Genomic DNA, 5,576 nt, shown 5'->3' with positions numbered 1-5,576 from the left:
TTGTATTTGTAATCTCTATGTTATCTTTTGTAACAGTTCTATTTATATATACAAAGTCTTAACCACAATTAATGGTAAGGCAGTACAACCCAAACACTAGAGTTACCAAATTATCACATGGTATCAATTGGGTGAATTTTTATTGATTGATTTGGTAGCAGATTGTTCATTCTATTATTGTATATCAAAAAAAAAATTGTATGTTGCTGATGCAATGCGTAAGAGAAAACAACACCAAAAAAAAAAAAAAAAAAAATCAATAGAGGCTAAGTTGCCCATCAAAAAAAAGAAAAAGAAAAAAAAAAAAAAAAAAGGCCAAGTTGCCCATCAAAAGAGGCCAAGTTGCCCATCCATTGGCCCATAGTTGGCCTATTTTTGCTGGGCTTTGTGGTATTGTTTAAAACCCAAGCCATTTCAGCCCATAGTTGGCTCTCACTTCATCCCAAAGTTGGCTTTCCTTTTATATGGCTACGTGTTATTGTTTAAAACTCAGGCCCAGCCCACAGTTGGCTCTCATTTCAGCCTAAAATTGGCTCTCCTTTTTGGTCTATAGATGACTATTGTTTGTATTGTTTTGCTATCTCAAAAAAAGGGGTCAAACTCAAGGTTTCAAGATCTTCCACCTTAAGTTTGAGGGGGGATGTTAGAGTATATATTTAAATAACCCTAAAGTTAAGGATTTGATTATAATTGATGATTAGACCAAAGAATGTAGATTTTGATTATATGTGCGTTTTTATTAATAAAAAGTTTCAGAGTTGAGTTTCTTCTTTATTTTGTATTAAACCCTAGATAAACCCTAGCATTTTGAGAATATTTTTTAGATTTTATCACCATTGAGGTGCAATCAAACAAATGTGCACATGTACAGTGCACCACAAATAAAAGAAGCAGGGGTGGCCCAGTTGCTTGGGGTTTTTTTTTTTTTTTGTGGAGAGCATTAAGAGGGATATATGGTGGGGTCATCAAAGTTTGCACCTCCAGGCTCCACGTACATATCCCGCGCTGTTGAACATGACCACGCCGGAGTCCGACGTTTTCATTGGTGATTGGACTAAAAAGGAGGACCAACAAAAGTGCAGAAATCCTGGTATCCGCCATTGACTCATTATTCTATATTAATTAGATTATACCCTTAACCTCGGAATATATAATTGATACGCGGTTCTGCAGAAACATATATATATATATATATATATATATATATATATATATAAACTCTACTTCCCATAACAGCGATATTCATACGCGGTTAATTAGCACATATATAAACTCTTCCCGTAACAGCGATATTCATACGCGGTTAATTAATTACACAATTTGTTCAACAAATGTCACGTGCGCCTCATCGATTGGTGTTCTTCATTTGCAACTAAATTAACGAATGTGTCTGGTGCAGAATATGCATGTGAACAGCAAATAAAAAGGCATGGTGGGTCACCTCAACATGCCCCGCGTTCTTCAGGACCGAGCTGGACGTACTCATTCAAATCATCAAAGGGGGACCAAAAAGTGCACAAAACCATATTCACGTTGTTTGACACAATAGTATCATGTTACAGGGGGTTTTTTTTTTCTGTTCAAAAATAATGTGGCGTGTTAGTTTTAAAATTATCATTGAGCTTATGATAGATTACTATTAAATTTTTATTCAATGGTGATTATAAAAGTCGCCTCATTTTTTAAATTCTAAGAGAGATACAAAGAGGATTTATAGAATTACTCAATTTTCAATAGAAGATATGCGGTGTAGAAACTATAGTACTTGTTTATCGATCTTAAGAGGAATGCTAGGTGCACCAAAATTTTAGTTACCAAATGATATGTCAATATATCATCACCTTATGCCATATATATTTACTAGTACAATAGATCATTCAATAATTGAGGGCCGAAATCAAAAAACTATATATATATTGACAATAATTATAGCATTAAATATTTGTTATCCATTATTAAAAGTGGGTTTAAGCGGCCGTCTAATTGGCCTAATAGTTGAGTCGCCCCTAGAGAAACATTATATATAAATGCGCTGATTTTGGGATTTACACTATCCATTCGGTTGCAGCTTTTAAAGGACACAAATTTCTCCCAAATTGGTTTGCAGGAAATTTCCTTTAATCTACTCTAATAAATGCCAAGTGTCATCTAATATGTTTGAGTTCCTAAAAAATCAATGATTATTAAAAATGTTAGAGAAAATATGTCTTTTACATGCTCGAGAACACTTGGCATTCATTAGAGCGGTTTAAAGGAAATTTATGTTTGCTTTTAACTTGCAACACACTCTACATTTGAAACTTTGAAGTTGGAGGCTACGTGTCCCTCCATAAATTCTTTAAAAATGGGCACTTATGGTATTCTTTTTTTTTTTTTTTTTTTTTTTTTTTGTAAATAGCACTTATGGCATTCATTCCCATTGCATTAGGATCATTTCTAGTTCAAGAGATGGAAGAGATAAAGCGAAACCCTAGCCATGTCTTTTCTCTGTAGTTGCCAGAGACAAAAGCGAAACCCTTCAGCCATACAGGGGAGGAGGGTTGGCCGTTTGGCTGCCTCCCTCCTCCCCTCGTCCTCCTCACTCCGGTGCTAGTTATTTACCTGATGCTCTAGCATTGGTGCCTCCTCTCTTCCCCTTCCTTGCCGCTCTTTTTCTCCCTCTGTTTTTCTCTCTTTTTGCCCCTTCCCTGCCGCTTTTCTTCCCCCGCCTTCATTTTCTGCAGTAGGCTCCTTGGCCTTGTTTTGGCTTCTTACGGTTCAGATTTTGTCTGTGGTCGCCGCTGACTTGTGTCTCCGCTTCGCTACCCACTATTAGGGTTTTCTTTCATGCGTCCCCACTGAGTCGAGTTCCCACGCCCCTTACGCGGCAGTTTTCGGCCTGCACGGGTCCGGCTCCTTTCCGGCTACAGTCTTTGCACTTTGTGCTCATTTTCCCTGTTTTTTCCCTGTTTTGGAGGTTCCTTCTTGTTTTTCTTTTTCGTTTTTTTCTTGTTTGTGGTTGTTTTTAGGTCTTGCTTTGACGGTCTTCTCTGCGCTTGTTCACCGCCCACCGTCCACTGTTGGGCCTTTCGACGCGTCCCCGCCGCGATGAGCTTCCAACGCCCCTTCGGTTTTCGGTTCCCAACGTGTCCGTGATCGGAGTGTGCTGTTTCTTTTCTTGTTTTATCTCCCTGTCTATTGCTTCTTTAAGATGTATTTGTGTTTTGGCATGTGTTTTTTCCCTGTATTGTTTACTTTCCCTGTTTTGTTCGGCTTGTAATAAGGCTCTTTCCTCTCTCACTCGATCTATGTCGCCTTCGGGTCGGGGAGGAAGAGTTTCGGCATGAGAGTCTTTTCGCTCTCAGGGAATAATTGCTATCCATGCATTTGGTTGAGTCTGTCTGTCACAGATCTAGTAATAAGTCTGATTTTAGTCATGGGTTAGCGGATTGGTCTCGAATCTTGTAATAAACCTGGTAATCCTGTAACTTTATGCTATAGTTGCTTCAGAGCTTTGCTCTGTGATGGAAGAACTTTATGCTCTTGGTATTATTGAATGAAATGTTATTTTTTTTCTCAAAAAAAAAAAACAAAAGAAAGAAAAAAAGAATTGGAGAGCATGAATTAGTTATATTTTAGGGGCATTTGTATTTCTACAAAAAATGAAATGACAAAATATCAATCAAATATATCTAACCGGAAAATATTCAATTATGTTCCCATTGCAATGTTTCATTTACTTATGCCTCCTTTCCATCGTCGTTTCAATTTTTGTGATCTTTCCCTTAACATTTTTGGTGGCTCTGATGGGTAATTACTCCCAAACTTTCTTGTATTTTCTTTTGTCAGGATTTTTCGCTTGTGTTCTTCCAAACCTTGAACATTTCGTCGTACTAGATTCATTGGTTTTAGCTATTCTGTCTTTGGTCTTACCTTTGATTGAACTTGTCGTTCCTCAAATCTGTTCAAGAATAGCTTCTCTTATGGCTCGCACCTTTTCTCCCCATGGGACAGCAACTCGGAGTTGGGAGATAATGACTTAAAGATGCTCAAAGCTGACCATCAACTTCCCCTTCCGAGCCAGGTCAGGGAGGTGCCTCATTTCTCCAAGTAGCATCTACAAATTAATTAACTTGAAGTACTGCTATTACTAGCTACCTCGATATCATATTTAAGGATTGGAAATATTTGTTCTATCTTAGACAAAAGCAAAAATGTAAACGAACAAAGCTACCCGTGAGTTCGCTCGGGCTCGACTCTATAAAGCTCAGCTCGTGGGCGACTCAATTATTAAATTAGCCGTTCGTGGACATGTGATGTAGGACAATATTTACCTATATTTTTGGTAAAAACGAAAATAAAGAAAATATAAAAAATAATATTGGAGCAATGCCGCTTGATTAGAATTTTACCAATTTTCAGACAATAGAATTACGAAATGAAAGATTGTCACAATTCCTGTTTATTGTAAATTTTATATTATGATTTTACTTTGTTTTATTAGTGCTTTATTTTCTTTCCTTAATAGGGTTAGATTTGCTTTAATTTTTTGCATTTCCTTATTAGGATTATGTTTCTATTACTACTAGGATTAGGTTTACTTTCTTTACAAGTATTTATCTTCTATAAATAGGGTAATTTATTATGTAAAACTCACTCATTGAATTATTATCAAATCTGAGAATTTTCTCTTAAATACTCTACCGTGTTTTATATTTCTTTTAGCTTGTGGACTTGTTTTATATTTTGGGTAGAAGACGAAGATGTTTCTTCTTACAAAATCAAAGACGCTGCTCTTTGATTAGTTACTTTAATCTTCTGCTACGTCAGTTGGTATCAGAGCATACTTTATCCTGATCATGACCAATCAGCGCAACGGTGACAAACTTCTCCAATAACACGGCTTGTAGGGGAGGGACTCTTTCGAGAGCCAAATTCATGGGGTATCCGAGCCAGCATTATCCGGATTCGATGGCCAACTTATACTACAACAACAACTTCTATAACGACGTCGTTCGTGAGAGACATTATTTCGAGATCTGACTACCAACGATCAGAGGCTCCTTTGAGAACCGAATTCCAAGAGCTCTAGTAGACGATGCGGGCTATGCAATAGGAGATGCGCCCATTGTGGGAGACGTTTGAATGCATGCAGATGCGTGCCCCTTTGGAATCACAGGGATGCCCAAGATGACTATGGGATTCGAAGGAAACCCGTTCACTATCCTTATGTTGACAGATTCCTTGATGATGACATAAAACACATTCGACATGTCCGTAACCGTATTCATAAATATCCAAATAGGCACTCTGTCTATGAAGAAAATATTAATTATGGTAAAAAGGATGTTGATACTATTAATTTGGAGTTGCCGTTAGAGAAAATTTTTTTGCAGCCACAACTATTTGTTCTAACGGCTACACTAGTGGAAGAACAGCCACCACCACCTACACCACATGTGCAACTCATAACTATCACCACAAAAATTAATGATTCTTTTGAAGAAAATGGTGAAGTTGAAGATGACATCCATGAAGAAATCATTGGAGGAATTTTTCTAGAAGTAGAAGAAAAGGAAAAATCATGTCTTGGTGCT

The sequence above is a fragment of the Corylus avellana genome, chromosome ca6 (genome assembly GCF_901000735.1).
Source record: "Corylus avellana chromosome ca6, CavTom2PMs-1.0".
In the NCBI taxonomy this organism is placed as follows: domain Eukaryota; kingdom Viridiplantae; phylum Streptophyta; class Magnoliopsida; order Fagales; family Betulaceae; genus Corylus; species Corylus avellana.
The sequence above is the reverse complement of the archived record's forward strand: the minus strand, read 5'-3'. Positions refer to the sequence as shown.